Raw genomic sequence first — 22,820 nt, 5'->3', positions numbered from 1 at the left:
CCTTTATATTATACCTAAAATACTAAGTTTTCCATACTTTTTTTCAACGTTTTTAATCCGCCGTGTGGTGAGTTGTTCAGCCCGGATGGTGCATCATTTTCATTCACAGAAAGTGTTCAGCTGCTGCTTTATTTAACGTTTTAATCTCCTTTATTCCAGCAGAAAGTCACTGAAGGTCTAGTAGTGTGTGATGTAGCTTTGCCATGCTGACATGCTAACAATAGCACGTTTAGCTTTGCATCACATTCAACACACAACACACAACAGTCCGGTGTAGTTAAGTTGAGGAAAGTGGAAAGAAAAAGCCCTCCAGCACCAACACCAAACACCAGATAACCTCAGAGTCCGTTCAACCCCTTCAACAACTTATTGTTTTATTATAATATATAAATATTGGGCACTTTTTTAAAGTGTGTTAGCTCTGTTAGCTAATTGTGTTGGAGCTTCTGTGGGAGACACGAGGTGCGTGTTAGAGGTGAGTCACTGGCCGACTCAATGAGAGCGGACTGAGGAGAGACTCCCAGCGGACAATACTCGGCTTATATCAGCCAACAAACCTGTAATTCGAGTTTAATGAAAACATTTAAACACACAAGTAGAAGAACTAGTTGTATTTCAACTCATTAGTTGTGTTTTAATGGGAAAAGGACAGTGTGGAAGTGTCCGTAGTAGTTGTATTGGACGGAAGGACAGAGGAGAGATTCCCAGCGGACAATACTCGGCTTATATCGCACCAAAAACCTCTAATTCGAGTTTAATTAAAACGTTTATACACTAAACTACAAGTATTAGTTGTATTTTAACTCATTAGTTGTGTTTTAACAGGAAAAGGACAGTGTGGTAGTGTCCGTAGTAGTTTTATTGGACGGAAGGGACAGAGAGGAGATGGGGGAGGTGGGGAGGTTAGTGAGGCCAGGCACATACTCGGCTTATATCGCACCAAAAACGATTAATTAGAGTTTAATTAACATGTTTATACACTAAATTACAAGTAGTAGTTGTAGTTCCACTCATTATGTGTGTTTGTAACGGGAAAAGGACAGTGTGGAAGTGTCCGTAGTAGTTTTATTGGACGGAAGGGACAGTGAGGAGAGGGGGAGGTGAGGGGGTTAGTGAGGCCAGGCGGTCGGTCATTTCAATATTTCGCGTTGTTTCTACCCCATTTTACACTATTAAAACTCTATTAAAACGTACTAGAAATACACTTAATGTTGAGTACAGCTTTTTGATATTGATAGGAAAGTGTTTTCTGTTAATACAAGATAATAAAAAATGCCGAAATGAAGCGATGAAGTCCGGAACGACGTGCTTAAAAAAAAAAAAAAATGCCGCCGTTGTGAGTTTAGCCGTTAGTTAGCCGTTGGTTAGCCGTTAGTTAGCCGTTAGGTAACCGTTGGTCGTGTTAAGGACACCGAAGTTCCAGTTAGCCTGTTAGCTCCTCGTTAGCCACCAGCTCTCATCTCCATTGTGTGTGAACGGACCACTTATTAGCCTCTCCACCACCACCACCACCACCCGGAGCTAGCTACTAACCTGCTCGGGGCGGTTTGTTGTCGGTCGGTTGAAGAAGCAGAAGAAGAAGCAGAAGAAGCACAGCTTTTGTGGGGCAAAAGAAAAATGAACTTTCGCTTCACTTGGGGGTTTGTTTGTGATGTTTATTGACCGAAGTTTGGTCACCCTCTACACGGCTACACTTGTTAGATTTATTGTGGTGCTCTCAAAAAACACCTGCTTGTGTGTATTCTCACTTAGTTACACATCTTTTCTTTACAATGCGACTTAAAATGCGACTGTTTCTCCTCCATTATGTGCTGCTCTGATCGGTCAACTTGCATAATGGTCAGCTGCGCGCAACTTCACCATTTAAAAACAACAACAAAGCAGTGTTTATATCCAACACAACGTGGGTTTTTATTCTCATATTGTGGGGTTTTAATTCATACATGTGCTGCTTCGTTATTTCTTTCCACCTCCTCCTCCCTGTCTGCCATAGAGAGAGTCAGGAGCTGCTTTCTGCTACCCCCACCACCTTGTGTCTGTGAGCCAAGATGGCAGCTAGTCATGTTTAGCGGGCCACAGAGGGAGAGATAAGAGGGCCCCGACCACACATACACACAACAGATGTTCAGCACTATTCTCTCTCTCTCTCTTTCTGTGTCTTTTCTTGTGGTTAAAGTTGAGTCCCCCCCTCTTTCAGCCACAAGGTTTGTTAGGGAGGCAGTTGGTCAGAGGACACACAAAGTTAAATCCCCCCCTCTCTTCTTTCTTTTTGGTCCGCACGGAGTGACCTCTCAGATTTGTTATACAGAGATTGAAAGCTGCAGGCTGATAAATATGTATTATTGATTTCAGTTCTTTTATACAGTTAACGTTGCACGTACATTACCTTTATGCCAGAGGTGTCTTTTCTTGAAATTGAAGGTTAAAGATAGAAGTAGGGCTGGGACGATCCAATACTATCACGATACTTTGGTGCCGATTCGATATGTATTGCGATTCGATATTATGATTTATTGCGATTTTTGTTTGCTTTTTTAACACTAGACCATGGGGAAAAGTTGACTCATACACTTCTAGGGACTTTTACTTTGTAAAATCTCTAAATTAATACGGTAAAAATGTTTGATTTTAAGCATGTAGGTAGTCAGAGATGTCCTAAAGTCAAATATATCAGTAATTGTCAGCCATTGTTTATACAATTATTTTCCCAGCAACCCAAAAAATCAAAGAATTGTCCTAAAAAATAGGGGTATTTTCTGCATTGTGTCTTTCACTTCGATATTACGATTTATTGCGATTTCTGTTAACTTTTTTTTAACACTAGACCATGGGGAAAGGTAGAAGTAGGGCTGGGACGATACATCCATCTCACGATTCAATACTATCATGATACCTTGGTGCCGATTTGATATGTATTGCGATTCGATATCATGATTTATTGCGATTTTTGTTAACTTTTTTAACACTAGACCATGGGGAAAAGTTGAATCATACACTTCTAGGGACTTTTACTTTGGAAAATATCTAAGTTAGTACAGTCAAAATGTTTGATTTTCAGCATGAGAGAGGTCCTGAAGTCAAATATATCAATCACTGTCAGATATTATTTGTTTATATTTACTTTGGAAATCTCTATGTTAATATAGTTAAATGTTCTTCTTTTTGGTCCGCATGTAGACCTCTCAGATTTTTTTATACAGAAATTGAAAGCTGCAGGCTGATAAATATGTATTATTGATTTCAGTTCTTTTATACAGTTAAAGTTGCACATACATTATCTTTATGCCAGAGGTGTCTTTTCTTGAAATTGAAGGTTAAAGGGACTATTTGTAACTTTCAGAAATGCTTGTTAACAGCGACACCTGTGGCCGCTAAATCAACAAAAGTCAGCGTCCTGTTGCCTGCGCTTGTGCTCGCTCTAAATAGACATGAACGAGCATCGCTCAAAACAGTGAGGCGACACATGTCAGCTAAAACCACAATATCACTCTATATTTAAGCTGCTTGGCAGTAATGTTAGCTGACCAGACGAAGGTCTCTCCATGAATCACCGCTGATCCTAGTGTTGGCTTTTCCTGCTTCAGCCCCGCTGCTTCAGCCTCTGGGGCTGAAGCAGGAAGAGAAACGTTATCGTGAGACAATAACGTTTCTCGCTGCGGAGCCCCGTCACTTCACAAGACACGGGAAACCTCTGTTGATCTGAATGAGCTGCAGCATTTATTTCTGCACAAACGTCCACTGAACATTTACTAGATATTCTCAGAGCTACGAACTCTTCTGCAGTGTGTAGTGTGCTCGCATGCACGTGTGGAGGTGGAGCGAGACAGCGAGAACGCGCGCGGTGTGTGAGTGAAGGCAAGCAGGCAGGCAGGCAGAGGAGCAGAGACTCCGGCCACATGCGAGCGCGCGCATGGATCCCGACCCGGTAGATTTATACGTGTAAGAAGTTACAAACAGTCCCTTTAAAGATAGAAGTAGCGCTGGGACAATACACCTATCTCACGATTCAATACTATCACGATACTTTGGTGCCAATTCGATATGTATTTGATTCGATATTATGATTTATTGTGATTTTTGTTAACTTTTTTAACACTAGACCATGGGGTAAAGCTTAATCATACACTTCTAGGGACTTTTACTTTGGAAATCTCTGTTAATATAGTTAAATGTTCTTCTTTTTGGTCCGCAAATTGAAAGCTGCAGGCTGATAAATATGTATTATTATTGATTTCAGTCTTTTATACGGTTAAAGTTGCACATACATTATTTTTATGCCAGAGGTGTCTTTTCTTGAAATTGAAGGTTAAAGATAGAAGTAGGGCTGGGACGATACACCTATGTCACGATTCAATACTATCATGATACTTTGGTGCTGATTCAATATGTATTGTGATTTTTGTTAAATTTAACGCTAGACCATGGGAAAAAGTTGAATCATACACTTCTAGTGACTTTTACTTTGGAAATCTCTTTGTTAATACAGTAAAAATGTTTGAAGTCAAATATATCAATCATTGTCAGGTATTATTTATTAGGGCTGGGACAGTTTACCTATCTTCCGATTCATTGCTATCATGATACTTGGATGCTGATTCAATATGTATTGCGATTCTACAAGTATTGTGATTCAATACTACGATTTATTGCGATTTTTGTTTACTTTTTTAACACTAGACCACAGGAAAAAGATGAATCATACACTTCTAGGGACTTTTATGTTGGTAGATGTCTAAATTAATACAGTAAAAATGTTTTATTTTCATCAGAGATGTAAAGTGGAAGTCAAAGCCATTGTCAGGCTTTATTTATACCATTTTTTTCCAGCAACCCAAAAATCAAAGAATTGTCCTCACAAATTAGTGGTATTTTCTGTATTCCCTGTCTTTTTATTGTGGTTAAAGTTGAGGCACTCTTCCCCCCCCCCCCCCCCCCCCCCCCCCCTTGGTTGGTTAGAGAGGCAGTTGGTCTGGACTAAGCTGGAGACGTGACACAAAGTTAAATTCCCCTCCTTTTGGTCCGTATATAGTGACCTCTGAGATTCCATTTTTGTATTTTTAACTTGATTTAGTATAAATGGCTTCATTCAGGTTGATTAGTGGTTATTCTTTTTAGGAGGGGAGCCTGTTTTGGGTTCAAGTTCCTAGAAGTGGTCCTGGTGCCCTTGGAGTTGATTGTTTTAACTTTAGTTAGGAGGCCTTGAGGTTAAACAAACCCTGACATTTAGGCATTATTCAGTCTGAAAGCATGCGTGAAAAGTGGTGCAAAATAACATAGGATATGTATTAACATTCTCAAACTGAATGTTGCTTAATAGTTGGTGGAATAATCACTTTACCTTGAATTATTCTTGGGTGTAGTGTGTTGTTGGGCCCATTTAACTGTCTAATAGGGATGCACTGATCAAGTTTATACTTGATTTTGAAGATTTTTTACCACGTTGCTGGTGTACGATTTATTGTTTTAATGATAAATAACAATTCAGTGAATTTATATCTGTGTTTATTTGTTACGTTTTGTTTTAAAAAGTTAGGGAAGTGAAACCTGATGTTTTCCTTGCACAAAAAAATAATGATCTCACACAATGAGGGGCAGAAAAAGTCGGGTCGGTGCATCCCTACTATCTAAAGCAAAATCTGGTCCCTTTTTAAAAACCCTGTGTGCACCATATGCCTAAAATATGTTGATTTTTGTCATACAGAAGTCCCATTTTCAGTCCAACGCCTAACATGTTGGCAATACCCCACCAACAGACAGGAAAACCCCCGCCACCTTACACATAAGGAGGAATACAACACATGCAGCGAAGTGACCCTGCGTGTCCTACGAAACACAACATTAAGATTTACCAGTTAATCGAGATTTCACAGAATGCCGCAATTCAATTTCCAGTCTAATATCCGTGCGCTGCTGCTCGTTCTCCACATGTATACCCCCCATTATCTTATCTCTGCACATTGAAACCAACATTTCTAATGACCGTAAAGATTCAGCAATGCCACAGCCTTGTTCATTCAGTTTCCTTCCAACTTTTTTTGGAAGAATGAAAGACGGGCTTTGTTTTGGAGCAGGTGTCCATCAATGTGTCACGTCTTTTGAATAAGCTGTTCACTGTGATTTTGACCTATGAGTCATTAGTGTGATCGGCTTTGGCTATCTGAATATTTTCACTCTCAATGCGCCACCTTCTATTGACCTTTTTTAACCGACGCTCACTGTTCTGGTTCAGGACAGCTCGCAGCAAGATGGCTAAATGTTTAAAAGTGTTGGTAATAGGGGCCAGAGGAGGAGAGGCCAAAAGGCAAAATAGGTTTGTACGAATGAGAGAGGACGAGTAGTGCGTAGTGCCCCTATTGGCATGCAGAGAGCACTATCACTTGTAGCTGACAACACTGATGTTGTTGTACTCTGTTAGTGAAAATGACCATTGTCCCTGTCTTTGTCCCCGTCTTTGTCCCTCCCATCTCATTCGACTCTCTTTGCTGTGTGACGTCCCTTTGCTGATCTCTTACTACTCAAATCTGGAAGAAATGACTTATCAGTTCACAAAACCAGTTGCATTAAAAGCAGCTGGGTGTTTTTATTGGATTTATCAGAAGGAAAGCTGTGCTTCTCTGTTGGGCGCTGAGATTTATTATCTCTTGTAGGCTTGAGAGGAAGTTTATTATATCAAAAGCACATTTTCACTTTCAACGTGACTTGTTGCGCTACCCTAAAATGATATTTATGTTGAACTCGAAGCATTAGCTACCCACTCACATACTAGGTGCTGAAGTTGACTTACAAATTCAAATGTTTTTGCAAAATTTGGCAGGAATAAATCATGGTGTTGTCAATATTTTGCAGCTCTCACGTAGTGTGAATTGACTTGACTAGATGTATTAAACATGGCCTTATGTCCAAGAATACTTATGCAAGGATGAAGACAGAGTGGTATAAGGGTTTTCACTGTCAAATTGACTGTGTTTACGTGAACAATCCTGCCCAATAACTGGAATAATAGACCAACAAAAAGATAAAAACCCTCAACTAACTCAACTTAAACTTGAACAGTAGTTTTTGATAGTTGACAAATGGTTAAATCTCACCACCAAGGGTGGGGTTTCCACTGTGGGTGTGTGGGGAGTGTCCAGAAACTAGTTAAAAAATGTCAGTTTTATCCCCCCGGCTTCACTTTTACAGTCAGAGTTTGAGCTGAATAACTAAAACCTCTCGACGTTGTCCTCTCAGCGCTTTCAGCTCCTCGGAAGAGCGCTTTTATATTTTGAGTCACAGATGACAGATATTCATATAAAGACGCTGTTGCTGAACATCGATAAACGCCAACTTAGCGTAGTGCTTCTGATAACAGAAATGGAAAGCTGCAGGCTGATAAATATGTATTATTATTGATTTCAGTCTTTAAACAATTAAAGTTGCAAATGCGTTATCTTCATGCCAGAGGTCTCTTTTCTTAAAATTGAAGGTTAAAGATAGAAGTAAGGCTGGGACGATACACATATCTCCCAATTCAATACTATCACGATACTTGGGTGGTGATTCGATATTATTATTTATTGCAATTTTTGTTAACTTTTTCAACACTACACCATGAGAAAAAGTTCAATCATGCACTTCTAGGGACTTTTACCTTGTAAAATCTCTAAATTAATACAGTAAAAAATTTTCATTTTCAGCATGTATGTAGTCCGAGATGTCCTGAATCGTATCGTGACTTAAGTGTGGTGATAATATCGTGTCGGGGGGGACTCTGGTGATTCCAACCCCTAGTGTTTTGGAGGTGGATGACCCTGATTAGCAGACTTAAAGGCCGCCATGTTGTTCCCAGTGTAGGGTAGATGATGGCACCTGATGCTGCAGCGCTCCTGTTGGACAGTTCAGTGTCGAGAGCCCGGTGTTGGGTATCTGAGCCTGAGCACTGGTGTTTGTTAGGGTGGCCATTTTGTCTCCTATCATCATCATGTGTCATGGATGGCAGCCCTGTTAGCAGACATGAGAAGTGCTGCTGTTGTTTGTCTCCATCTCTTTCATCTTGCCATCTATCGCTCCACCTCCCACCCTTCACCCACGCACCCACACTCCCTTCTCTACCCATGCATGAGCTCCCTCCTCTTCTTTCTACTCTTCATTCTCACCCTTTCCATCTCTCTCTCCATCTTTGCCTGCTTGTCTGTTTCCTCCCCCCTCCCCTCACTTCCCCTCCCTTCCAGTCCTCTCATTTCCAGCCAAAAGGTTAGCGGGGGTCTTTAGCACCGTGGTGACATTCAAAACTGAGTGTCATCGCTGTCTCTCTCGCTCTCGCTCATCCCTCCCTCTCACCTGTCTCTCCCTCTGCCCCCTCCTCCCCCTCCTCCTCCACCTCCTCCTCCTCCTCCTACACTCTCCTCCCCCATCCCCCCATCCTCCTCCTGCAGCGAGGGCCTTCTGGACCAAGTGCTGTGCCTAGAAGAGAGGCTGGCGTTAATACAGCTCTCAAGTGTTAGTGTGTGGGCCGTACGTGTGATGGAGGAGACGGCCTGTCAAGTACATCTCTGACCCATATGTGTGCGCGCCTTTTTAATCTATCCTTGACCTCTCCTAGCGTTGATGTGTGCCTGCCATATCCTGTTTTCCTCTCTTCCATCCTTCAGCTCTCGTCGTACACCAACCTCACCGCCGCTGGGAAACAAATAAGCAAAGCTAAACTCTCCGCTGGAAATATGTGGGAGTTTTTTGTGTCATCAGCTGCTGATGAATCCCATCGCCGAAAAAACTGGCGCCACGCAAATCTCATCAGTTTCCCCCCCGACGCACGCTGTGGTTTAATGGCACTGTCGTGGCATCCACGCATCCTTCCTCATTTCTCTCCTCGAGTGATTCACATTGCTGATGAAAGGTTAAGTGCTGCTTGCTTGTGGAATCAACATCCAGTTAGGACGATGGAGATGGATGCGAGGTCAGAGAGGGGAGAGATGTATTTAAAAAGGAACAATGTTAAGCACATGCAAGAGAAGATGTACGCATCTCTCCAGTAAACCCGTTCCCATCACTCCTCCTCTTAAATGACACTGATGCGTCCATTATTGGGAGCTAATAGAGCTGGGACGATTCTCCTATCTCCCGATTCGATATTTATTGCGATTTTTGTTAACTTTTTTAACATTAGACCATGAGAAAAAGGTGAATCATACTCTTCTAGGGACTTTTACTTTGGAAAATATCTAAATTAATCCAGTAAAAATATTTGTTTTTGCATGTATGTCATGTCAAGTCAGAGATATCCTGAAGTCAAATATATCAGTCATTGTCAGGAATTATTTATTAAATTTCACACGTGTATACTTCCTCTAACTTTGCCACGTCTGTCTCTAGCTCTCCCGTCAGATCCATCGGGGCCGTTTGAATGCATTTAACATAAATGTCAGTATATTGGTGCTCTACAATTATAGCGTTGGTGGCCCATTTGACCACGGAGATGAGAGCGACGGCCGGCTCAACCGCACGTTACCGCAATACGATAACGTATCCTGTCCATGACGGAGCTAGCATGCAGCTTTAGCCGTGACGTTTAGCTCTGCTTTTCCTGTCAATATGTGAAACCTAAAGTGTTTCCATACTTTTCTGGATGTGTAGTGTTTATCACGTAGGATTTAACATGTGAGGGTGCAGGTCGTATCCACGCCGACCGTCCGCCGTTTTTCGACTTTTTCGTTTCGGCTCACTGCGGCGGTTTGTTTTGGTTGACGGATACAGATATGACGTCACAATACTCGGACTACAACAATAAAAGCGGTAACTTCCTTCTACCTCCACATAGCCTCAAATGAATTAAATATATCGATTCTTGCATTAAAAATACAATGTTAAAATCATAAAAAAAAATATCGCGATACATAGGTGAATAATTTTTTTCCCCCCACCCTTATCAGCTGTAGTTTTCAAAAAGATCCTGAGCTGGATTCAAACCCACTACGGAAGCACTTCTGATCCTGTAGAGCGCATTGACTCTGGAAAAAGGGGTGTGCATTTGTGAGGCCCAGGGGAGACGTTACCCCCACAGCTTCATAGGAAGGACTCTGGAAGTTAATTGGTTGTTAGCAGGCAGGCAGGTGGGGCAGGGAGGGGAACCAGCCAATCCCCGGGGACCCGGTCCAGACCTGCCTGTCCCATTGGTCTAAAAGGGCATGTCAATAGCAGTGATTGATTAGGGAGGTGTGGGGGTAGCATGCTGTGGAGCCCGGTCTATATATTGTGTGTGTGTGTGGGTTTGCTCTCGCTAGTTTCTTCAGAATTGTTGGGAAATTCCTCGTGTAAACCCTTTTCTTTGGAAGCTCATATCTTATTCAGATTTTGCTAAATATGAAAATCTAGACCGAGAATCAGAAAAAGTACTGCCTCTGATGTAGTTGCTCAGAAATGTTTCCAAAGCTTCATCTTAACGTTCGTTTGCACGGGGGATGACAAATCTCTCAACAGCACCAAAACCACTTGGTGGTTTTTCTGAACAGGCTGAAGAGACTCCCCAGCTAGTGACGAATCGTGTAGTTTTTTGAAAAGTCTACCCCCTTTGAAAGTTTGATGAGAGTTGCAGGGGGTTTCCCCCCAGAGCCGGTAACGGTGGCAGTGTGCCACTGCGATAACTCATTTGCATCACTGAGCAACAATTTCTCTCCCCCCCACCCCACTAACCTGCAACAGTTTGATTTCTGGTTTTCATTTAGTAGGTTCATTGACTTTCAGAGGGATGTGATCTTTTTAAATGAATGGGACACACACTGGTGTGATGTCACCAGCAAGCCACACAGTCTGAGGGGGGGGAGGCTGTGGTAGAAGTAGAAGCTGTGGTCCAGCCAGTCAGACACAACGGCGAGGGTTAAACCATCATTGGTTGTCATCCTGAAGGGGTCAATATACGTCATCTAACCTGGCGTCTTGACCTTCTTCGTGACGGGGAGCCGAATGTAGGTCGGACACCAAAGCAGTCTCATAAAACATAGGTTGAACATACAGTATGTCTTGTATAAATGGAGTTTGAGGATATAGATTATCCTCTTCCGAGCCCATAGCAAAAACTGTCGATGGCGATACCTGGGCTTTGGGTATCGGCCGATACCGAGCACCGATCTGATCCCGGTGTTTGATTAATAAGCTGTATGCTTCACTGTGTGGAAGTGACTGGGATCATTCTGTTATGTGTAAGGCAACATCAGCTTGACTTAAACATTGCTTTCCTGACTTTATAACAAAATGCAACAAATAAATGCATAGACAAATTTACTGAATTATAATTTATTATTAAAATAATAAATCGTACACCAGCAACTTGGTAAAAAAAAAATTGTATAAATCTTAAAGGAATTACAATTCAACTGTAAACCTTTTTTAATGCAGCAACAAATTGGTCAAAAATGTAAGCTTTAAAAGATCCACAGAGCAGGGTTGTTGCGGTTTGAGCAGCATCAGTTTGGCAGATCTGCATCGCTTCTGAGAGCGTTTCACCTCATCATCACCACTACACATCCTTGTCTAGGTACCCTTTATAATAACAGAGTTGTAGAGTCCTGCTTCCAAACAAACAACTCCAATACTGTTTGACATCCAGCATAGGACAATATGAAACCATTTTCCATGTTTCTGAAAGGTTTCAATGGTGTCAATCGATTAAAATATGTAATCGCGATTAATCTCAAATTTTTTTATCTGTTCAAAAGGTACCTTAAAGGGAGATTTGTCAAGTATTTAATACTCTTCTCAACATGGGAGTGGACAAAAATGCTGCTTTATGCAAATGCAAGTATATATTTATTATTGGAAATCAATTAACAAAACAAAACAATGACAGATATTGTCCAGAAACCCTCACAGGTACTGCATTTAGCATAAGAAAAATATGCTGAAATCATAACATGGCAAACTGCAGCCCGACAGGCAACAACAGCTGTCAGTGTGTCAGTGTGCTGACTTGACTATGACTTGACCCAAACTGCATGTGATTATCATAAAGTGGGCATGTCTGTAAAGGGGAGACTCGTGGGTACCCATAGAACCCATTTTCATTCACATATCTGGAGGTCAGAGGTCAAGGGACCCCTTTGATAATGGCTGTGCCAGTTTTCCCTTGCCTTAATTTAGCATAAGTTTGGAGCGTTATTTAGCCTCATTTGTGACAAGCTAGTATGACATGGTTGGTACTGATGGATTCATTAGGTTTTTCTAGTTTCATATGATACCAGTATCTTCACTCTAGCTTTAAAACTGAGCCCGCTACAACCTACAAAACACAAGTTGTGTTAAAGCGTTAAAGAAATTAGTGGCGTTAAAACGAATTTGCGCTCTTATCGCGTTAACTTTAACTTTTTTCCACGTCTCACCTCCCTCTGTTCTCTATCCCTCCCTCTTACTCTCAACGCCATCATCACATACACACCTGCATCCTTCACCTCTTAATACACTCACAGATGCGAGTGATTTTCAAAGGCTAGACGGAGTCAGTTTCAGAGACCCTATAACAGGTTCTTTAGCTCAGTGAGCACATGGATACACTCTCTCTCTCTCTCCCCCTCCCTCTCTCGCTCCACTAGCAGGTTCCTTGGCCTCCCCCCTGTGGCCTACTTCTCTCTCTCTCTCTCTCCGGTGCCGGTCTCTCGGCCTCTGTGTCCTCTGGGATCAGACTGGTAGCCGGCCAGTGGTTTTTCCTACCACATGGTAAAGGCAGGGAACAGATTGGATAAACACAGCCCTTTCCTGCTGACCCACCCCCGCCGTCAACCACCCCCCCATCCTCTCTCCGCAACACACACACACACACCCCGGCATGCACACTGCGCACACACACACTGTCCATTAACGAAGCAGCCGTGCGTAAAATAACCAGATTTTCTCTAGCTTCACTGCCTCTCTCTTTCTTCTCTCGCTTTCTTGATCCCCCCCCAACCCTCCTCCTCCTCCTCCTCCTCCTCCTCCTCCTCTTCTTCTCTCTTCCTTCCTTCCGGGCCTCAAATCCCAGCCCCAAACACACGGCCCTGCATCCCCTCACTTGAGCGTAATTACACACACAGCTAGCCAGCTCCTGCGTGCTGTCCTCCATTTGGGAACAAAGGTATAAATTATAGCGGCTTAGATCCTGGCGGTAATGGGAGGTGGGTGGGTGCACACGTGTCCTCCAGAGGAAGAGGGAGATCACTCCTTCAGGTGTCTTGTTAGTTGGGTCCGCTACGCCTTTACGGTGGAGTTTGTTTCAGTGGCTTGTTTGTCTGTCTGCGTCTCGGTGGAAAACTGGTGTTGTTGACATGGCAGAGATTTCCTGTAGTAAAGCCTGGAGGCTACAGACAGTTTAGCTGCCAAACTTTCAACGGCACAGACAGGACTGCATTGAGCTGCTGTTGGCTAATCTCTCTTCCTTCTTCCTTCCGTCACCCCGGACCAACGCCGCATACACACAGAGCGTTTGTTTTCATAGAGTACGGAACTAGTTAGTTAACAAATCAAATCTGCTTATTTCCTTATTTGGCCAAAAACGTTTTATTGTTAAAAGAAGCTGAATAAGGAAGGGCTCTGTCTTAGCTCTCAAGATGTGACTTGGTGCATCAAGAGGAGAACGACCACATGCAAATTGTCCACCAGATTCCTCAGACTGAAAAAAAATCACAATAAACATAAGCTTTCGAAAATGTGTAGAGCAGGAAACGGGAGAGGTGTGTCACAGAGGGCCTGCAGGTATTTATACCAGCCAAAGTTTGCACCAGGTGACGTCATGGACTAACACGCCTTCAGTCAGACTGGAAGAACGGTTGCATCACCGGCTGTAAGGGTTGGTCGGAGTGCCAACTTGGATACTGTGGGACCTGCAACTTTCCAGGCATCACAATGTAATTTCATAATGCCAGAATTGCTATATTTGCTTTATTTGATGCATGTTTATGCAGAGGTAGAAAGAAGTTACTTATTTTATTGTTGTAGTAACGTGACATCACATCAGCTCCGTATCTGTCAACCAAAACAAACAACAGCGAGCCGAAACAAAAAGTAGAAAACGGCGGAGGGTATACGTTGATCCGACCTGCACCCTCACATGTTAAATCCAGCGTGGTAAACACTACACATCCAGTAAAGGATGGAAACACTTTCACACATTGACAGGAAAGGAAAAAGATTATAAAGAAAATACCACTAATTTGAGATGGAAATGTCTTTATTCTTTGATTTTTGGGTTGCTGGAATTTTTTTTATAAATATCGTCAGACAATGACTGATATATTTGACTTCAGGACATCTCGGACTACATACTTGCTGAAAATCAATCGTATTTCCCAAAGTAAAAGTCCCTAAAAGTGTATGATTTAACTTTTTCTCATGGTCTAGTGGTAACAAAAAGTTAACAAATCGCAATAAATTGTCATTTCAATACTTAAAAATTGCAATACATATCAAATTGGCATCATGTATTAGTACAAGTAGGTGATATACATTTAAACTGCACAATACTGGGATCCACTAGCTCCAGTACTTTGAATATACTTCTACGTGTAAGTTGCAGTATATGTATGTGTTTTTATTAGTTAGTGTATAGAGTTAGGGTTTGTGTTGGATGAAGGCCCCTCAGCGAGTGACCATGTAGCACCGCTGGCTGCCAGAGAGGCCGTTCAGCTGCACTAACTTGGCAGTGATATTTCTGTGGTTTCGGCTTGGCCTCGATAATTGTGGTTTGACAGAGCTGCACAGTCGGTGTGAATTCCTGAGCCTAGCTGGTGACTGTCAGTTAATTCATCAAGCAGGCTAAAACTGTACGTGTCAGAGCCGCTCGGTGATTGCTAATGGTTTCAGGTGGGGTGGAACTTGTGGAGCTGTTAATTATGTTGTTGGACTCGCAGGCTCATTTGCCTGCCCCGTTTCATATTTCTTCTCACTTTGTTTAAACCGGATAATAAAAATGTCGGCCAACCTCAAGGTCAAAGTCCTGATACACTATCTGAAGTTTTATTTTGGGACTTGGTTTGCTCGGGGTTACGACACATAAGAGAAGCAAAGGAAAGGTCCCCGTCTCTCCCATCCTGAAACTATCTCAGCTGTTCAGAGTGCTTCTGTTTCATTTCCTAGGAATTACCAGAAGCCAGTAGCAGGTTACATGACCTGATGTCATCATACAGCCTACTGCATGCTCAGTTTTAAAGCTAGAGTGAAGATACTGGCATCATATGAAACTAGAAAACCTAGAATCTATCGGTATCAACCATGTCATACTAGCTTGTCGCAAAGGAAGCTAAATAACGCTCCAAACTTACTCCAAATTTTGGCGAGGGAAAACTGGCATGGCCATTTTCAAAGGGGTCCCTTGACCTCTGACCTCAAGATACGTGAATGAAAATGCATTCTCTGGGTACCCACGAGTCTCCCCTTTACAGACATGCCCACTTTATGATAATCACATCGGTTTGGGGCAAGTCATAGTCAAGTCAGCACACTGACACACTGACAGCTGTTGTTGCCTGTTGGGCTGCAGTTTGCCATGTTATGATTTGAGCATATATTTTATGCTAAATGCAGTACCTGTGAGGGTTTCTGGACAATATCTATAAATGTCTTGTGGTGTTAATTAATTTCCAATAATAAATATATACATACGTTTGCATAAAGCAGCATATTTGCCCACTCCCATGTTGATAAGAGTATTAAATACTTGCCAAATCTCCATTTAAGGTACATTTTGAACATAAAAAAATTTATTTTAATCGATTGACAGCCCTTGTTACAACTCTTCTGTGTATTCCTCCAGCATTCAGTGTTATATAACATTTTATTCAGGGTTAATTTTGACACGAACATGGACAAGTTCACTGAACTCTGACTATATGTCTTGAACTAATCTGCAAATGAATCAGTTTCAGATAAACAATCTGATACTTGGTACTCCCCCCCTCTTGTCACGCATGCTGAAGACGAAAAAGAGTCTTAATTATTTAATTTGACGATTCTATGTGAAGGATTGTCTTTTGTAGGAATATTGTAAGAGTTTTTCATTTCACAATAACAGGTTGAATGACTAATATGTACTTAGTTGCTCAGTATTGGCCAATCCATTTAATGATGCAGTGGGAATCACTTCTTGGTGCACCACTAATGACGGAGAGGAGGAGCGGCTCTTTCACAGGGATGATGGAGATTTTTCTTTTATCAAGTCATGTCCCTTCAGACTGACCTGTAATGAGTTGCTTAGAGTTTCATCATGTGCAGGCCGCCACCTCTGAAATCACTGATAAACATCAGTGTGGTCTTGTGAAACCACATAAGTGAACACAACTTCCCAGTCGTGTTACTATACGTTTTCTCTCTCTGTCACTGTCGGGCCTGCTACGCTGGCTGCTGATAAAGCACTTCCCCATGTTAACCGTCTGGTATTGTAGCCCGTGCTGCTGTGTTGTATGCCTGCAGCTAACCATAATCTTTATTGATTCATCTGTTTATTATTTTCTTAATTAATTAATCATGTCTCAAAGTTGACATTCATTTTCTTTTCCTTTTTTAAAAAAAAACTTTTTATTACCTTTCAACAGGTACAGTCATACAGCACAATCACATGTATTGACATGACACAACAGGGTCATAGGTGTCTGTAGGAGGCAGTCCGTGAGCTTCGGCATCCCCACAATGTCCACACATCGTTCCATGAAGTAGGAATGAGTAATATTTTTCGTCCATAGGCCCAGAGAATACAATAAATGTACAGGGAGGAAAAAATAACATTTATTTATTCTTATATTAGGAGAGAAGAGAAAATAAGTATAGAAAAGAAATTGAAAAAGAATAGATAAATAAATGGATAAATAAATAATAATAAAATAAAAACGAGAGATAAAGTTAGAAAATAGAAATAAAAGAATAAAAAAATAAAATTGGAAAAATAATAAACAAAAATAAATAAAAACGAAATAGAGAAAAGAAATATATATTAATTTGACATTCATTTTCAAACAGTTGTTTGTTTTGTCTGACCAAGAGTCCGAAACTAATATATAAAGATCTGGTTTAATATCATAGAAGACGAAGAAAACGAAGATATTCCTATGTGAGAAGCAGGAACCTGTGAATTTTTAATGAAATTATTTAAATGGTTAGTCAATTATCAAAATGGTTGCAGATTGACTTTCCACCTCTCAACTGATGATCGATTAATTGACTAATTGTTTCAGTGGTGTTCAAATTGTGTGTATGTCTCTGTTGTCAGACAACTGCACAAATATGAAATGAGGGATTTAGTTGTTGCTTATAAATGCTAGTCTAAATGAGCAGTATTTTCTGTGCTGCTGCACTAGAACTATCAATCAAAACACTATTTTGGGTCTCTCAACTAACTTTTTTTTTTATCATCCTCCCGGAACCGTCCCGAAATACCACCTAAGCCGTTGAGAAATGAATGTGAACCGTCCCCGCATTAAAAATCTTTGTTTTTCTATATTATCTTTAATCATTCAAAGTGACCTTTAACATGAATTGATGAAAGTGTTTTATATTTATTCATAAATTAATGATTTATCCATTTATTTATTTTATTTTAAAGTCCTTTTTATTTTTGTTTTGATAACAATGCAGCAAAATTAAATTATTTTTTACATGTAAAATGTAGCATTTAGTCAAAAAACAAGATTTTGCATATAGGACCCCGAAAAGCTAGAACCGGCCCTGCTAGCTGGCGCGTCTTAAAGTTGGAGGAGCTGATGATGCACTTGTCATGGGGAGAGGAGCAGCAGCATGTTCCCACGGACACAATGCGACGAAGAGATCTCATTGCAGCCTTATTAATCATAGAAGATGAAGAGGAGGAAGTAGGTTAACATCACTAACATGATTTGAGCTGTTGCGGAGTTCTGACTCCATATAGTTAACGTAACGTTATCGTCCGCTCACTCACTGTAAATGCAAACGTCGGCTGCTGACACGTTAGTGAGCGTTAACTGTAACTTTACTGTTAACATCAAACAGTCTAGCGTTAGCTCGAGCCCTGCATTTATTGGTTGTGAAGTTGTCTGACAACATTAGGGGTTGGGGGAAAAGAAATCGTGGGTTTGTTGCTACAGGTACTAATGAGAAAAATGGAGTATCGTCCAACTTAGGGAAAGTTTGTTGTTTCTTCTATCTTGATGCTTGTGACGTGAACAGTACCTGGTATGTGCACTTCAATCTGTTGGATCGGCCAGCACTTTATGTTCCCAGGTGATGACGGCAAAAGTTGAGCCAGATTCAGTGTTTTTTTTGCTGTGATTAGTCGTAGGTTGCTATGATTGTTAGAATGAATGTGGTCTGTCCTCCTCACCACGTGTGTTGTGGCCGGGGCCGGGGAGGGGAGTGTAAAAAGGCCTCATCCTTTGATGAGATTTGGCGTCTAAAGCGGCACACTGACCGTTCACCTAATTCCTTCTGCAGTGACAGCTGGGCCTCAATACCAAACCGCACATGTGTGCGTGTGTGTGTTTGTGTGTGTGTGTGTGTTTGCTATAAGAGACGAGAGCTCAAGCTCGGGCTGAAATGGCAGAGGAAGTGGTACAGAAAGTTACACAAAACAAAGCAGGGGAGAGCAGCGTCTATTCAGTGACTCTTAGACTGAAGGAGTTTTCACTCTGGAATAGAGGGATTAACAACACTAGAGAAAGAGAGAGAGGGAGATGAAATGGACCAGAGGAGGGAGGTGACATGTAGAGGGAAAGTGTCCAGCTCCGTCCCGGGTGCGGACAAATGTTATCTGGTGGGAGGCTGATTTTGTAACGGCCAGACAAAATCCGAGGAGGACAAGTGGAGGAAACAATCTCTCGCCTTCCTACTTTTAACTGTGATCTGCTGCTGCACACACGTGCACATTTTAACACACACACACACACACACACACACACACACTGTAGCCAGCAAATGCTTATACAGCTACATTCATTCTGTATTGTAGAATTCACGGCGGTCTAATGTAGTGCGCCTCTGACTGAGTTGACAGGAAATCAGTTGCCTTCGTAGTAACTTGCTGCAAAGGATGTGAAATTACTCAATTACTCTCACCTGACACACACACACACACACACACACACACACACACACACACACACACACACACACACACACACACACACACACACACATGCGGAAACCTTTTTTTTCTTCCTGTAGTGATTGAAATGCACGGGAAGTGATGTAACTCAACAGTGTGTTCTAGTAGCAGAAGTTCTCTAACAGCAGCAGCTGAAGCGCTGCTTTAAGTGTGTGTTAGTGTCTGTTGGGCTGTTGCACTGTTAGACAATGTTTGAATGATACAGAACATGTATAAATGAATATGTATAAATGAATGTAGAGCTGCTAAAGAGTTGCTGGTTCCAGCCTCTCGTGTGAGAATTTGCTGCTTTTTTATATAATATTTTATATAATTATAAATCTTTGTGGTTTTTATGTCTGTTGGTTGGACAAAACCAGCAATTTTGAGATGTAACTTTGCACTCTGGGAAATTGCAAGAGGCATTAAAGTGATTCATTGGAGAAAAATGGATAATAACATTTAAAGGGGCCATATGTATGAATCAGAAATTGCTTGTTAACAGTGACACCTGTGGATGTTAAGTCAACGACAGTCCTGTTGCTCGCGCTTGTGCTCGCACTACATAGACGCTACAGTGAGCATCAGTAGCAACATTAGCCAGCTAAAACCACAATATCACTCTATATTTCACATGCTGGCAGTTATGTTAGCTTACCTGTCCAATAGGAATTTAGTCAGATGTGGTCTGTTTTGATACCCAAAACCAAACGAGGGTTCCTCTGTGAATTGAAGCCCCGACGTCGGTCATGTTCCTGTTTTGCAAGACGAGCTTCACTAGATATAACTTTGTTTGTTTTGTTCTTCCCCTGGAGTTTGTGTGTTGGAGTCTGAGTTGGGTTGGAGGCTGGTCGTTTGTTGGCGTTAGCGGACTCCATTTCTAACCGAACGTTAACTATCGTTGCAAACTGTTAGCGGAGCTGAAGAGAGCAAAGGCACTCGCGGGTGCGCATGATGCCACATCTGTTGGATTTTCCCGGAAAAAACAGCCATCCACAGGCTGATAGAGGAAACCCAGAAAGTCGTGGAAGGTCTCATTTTATAGGTTATTTTACAACCTGTTCACACATTAGTAATAAAAACGATTAAAAAAGGTTTAAAAACTTTTATAAAGTCCCTTTTAGAGGTTTGTTGAATGTTGGGGTTTTAAAGGAATAAGAAGTGTTGGGGATTCTGAACACAAATTTTAAACCTAATACACTTCTATCTACATTGCCAGGTATGCTTGTGTCAATGCACGTGTACAGTGTTGACTATGTGGTGGACTGGAATCAGCACTCAAAAGTGTAGCGAAGCTTTGCAAAATGCATTAGTAAAGGAATCAAATCTTATCCAAAGTTTAAATAAGGAGCTTCTGAATTCAGCACTTCTCAAACTGTGTCAGGTCAAAAGTGATGGCGAGATGGACCAGATGACTTGGTGATGACACAAACTGATTCTGTTTTTATGCGAAGGCCAATATTTGCTCCATTTATTATTGCACATATCAGGGTTATATCCTTTTTATCTGAACTACTTTTGGTAGTGAAAATTGACATTAAATAATGTGTGTACTTACACTCACAAGTATTTTATCTGACTTTTGAATCGTGGGGAGTCTTGTCTTGTGTACAACTTGTAGAGAACTTGGGAGCGCTTGATTTGATGCAGCAGATCTCTCTTTGTTAATCCAGATGTGTCAGAACTAGTTACAAGAGTGATAGAAGAGTGGAACTACTGGTTTAACTGGCAGATGAGTTCAGATGTTGTGATATCTGTGTTGGTGGCGTGTTTCATTTAATGAAATATTGTTCCATTTGAATACAGGGATGTTAATGACAAAGTCGTCAATGTAAGAATTATTGAGTTCATGCCCTTATATCGTACGATAAGTCGATAACGTAAAATTATTAAGGTCATGTCCATATATCGTAAGATAAGTAGGTAATGTAAAAATTATTGAGGTCATGTCCATATATCGCACAATAAAGTCGGTAACGTAAGAATTATTGAGGTCATGTCCATATTTTGTACGATAAGTGAATAACGTAAAATGATCAAGGTCATGTCCATATATCGTGCAATAAAGTCCTTAACGTAGCAATTATTGAGGTTTTGTCAAATATTTTGTACGATAAGTCAATAACGTAAATTGATTGAGGTCATGAGCATATATCTTACGATAAGTCAATAACGTAAATTGATTGAAGTCATGAGCATATATCTTACGATAAGTCAATAATGTTAAATGATCGTGATCATGTCTATATCGTACGATAAGTCAATAACATAAAAATGACCAAGGTAATGTCCATTTATCGTACGATAAAGTAAAAAAGACTGGTAGATTAGTGATAACGTACGAATTATTGAGGTCATGTCCATATATTGTACGATAGGTTGATAAAGTAAAAAAGACTGAGGTCATGTCCATATATCGTACAATAAAGTCGTTAAACGTAAGAATTATTGAGGTCATGTCCATATTTTATAAAATAAGTCGATAACGTAAAAATGACCGTGGTCATGTCTTTATCGTACAGTTAGTCAATAACGTAAAAATAACCAAGGTCATGTCCATATATCGTACGATAAGTCGATAACGTAATCATTGTGTTAAGTCTAGCTATAGCACGTTACATAGAATCACTGCTTCAACAGACAGCTGTATCACTGCTGAGGCTTTCAGAATAACAAAGACGTGTATATATGAGTGTGTGTGAGATGTGTGCATGTCTTGCCTGTTGCTGACCATAATATAGTAGTTGAGCAGCACCTGTCTTCCTGTCTTTGTGTTGGCGGCTTGTTTATGGTTCAGAGAGATGGGAGGAAAAGGGTTTGTTAATTGCTATTTACACAACAAGAGTGGATGCTCTCCCATCAGGCATTGTGGAGGCAGCAGAAGTCCCAAAGGGGCTGAAGGAAGTCTGTTTTCCTGTAGTCCTGTATCATGCTAATGGGGACCGTTGGCTTTCTACTGCCTGAATGGCTGCTCTTTATTGTCACTTTGAAAAGTGATGGTGATACAGTAAAGCCCCTTTTTGGGAACATTTTGGGTACTAGGGACTAGCATTGTCAGAGAAATTGTTTGGTCTTAGTTATTTGTCACTACTTGAATTTCAAACTTTGATACAATACCTTGAAAAATATTGATGTTCGATACGATTTTCGATTCCATGGGGAAACATTGAATGCATACAATTTTAGATTTTTATTCAAACATAAATATATCAAGGCTATAACATGATAACGTTCTTTTCTTAGCCAGTAGCAGTGGACAGCCGAATACTGTCTAATATTTAACACTAAGCTTGGGTGGTAATTAGGGAGGTGACCGTGAGGAAGTTTTCCCACCGGTTAATAAACTCGTGACGACACCGGTGTTACCGATTACACTGGACATTTTACAAGAAAAGATGACAGTCAATATATGTACCGCGCTTACTGTGATCTTTAACATCGGATGGCGGTGCGTCTGGCCTCTCTGGTCTTGCTTTTGCTGCAGTGCCGCATGAGTCTACCTGACGCCGCTCCGCCGCGCACACCGGCTGTGACCGCTCCGTCCTCCTCGCGGCGATTGCCTCAATGTTATGGTTCTCTTATAGCATTGGGTTTGAATCTGAAATATTTATAAAAAAATATTTATAAAATCCCTATGACTTTCAATACTGTCATAAATACAGATGCTGCGCTTTCTATGATGCCATATTGATGTGATGTATTATAGTGCACAGCACGCACCACCAGAGGTCGTATACCAGGTCTGAACAGGGCCTCGGGCTCTTAAGGTGGACTG

General features: G+C 41.2%; 1 protein-coding gene across 4 annotated transcripts in view; it reads left to right on the top strand.

Annotated features, from left to right (window-relative positions):
• The window catches only part of chd7 (chromodomain helicase DNA binding protein 7), a 101,041-nt gene that overhangs the window by 1,074 nt on the left and 77,147 nt on the right, over positions 1–22,820 (top strand). Inside the window, exon 1 of one of the 4 annotated variants that reach the window (XM_074650173.1) lies at positions 1,513–1,640. The exons of the other annotated variants lie outside the window; for them this stretch is intronic. The gene's annotated coding sequence lies outside the window, so the exon portion shown is untranslated. Of the gene's footprint in view, positions 1–1,512; positions 1,641–22,820 lie in introns of those variants that run through there. 4 annotated transcript variants of the gene reach the window in all.

Source organism: Sebastes fasciatus, chromosome 11 (assembly GCF_043250625.1).
Source record: "Sebastes fasciatus isolate fSebFas1 chromosome 11, fSebFas1.pri, whole genome shotgun sequence".
NCBI lineage: Eukaryota > Metazoa > Chordata > Actinopteri > Perciformes > Sebastidae > Sebastes > Sebastes fasciatus.
Note: the sequence above shows the minus strand (reverse complement) of the source record. Positions and strands in the feature narration are given on the sequence as shown.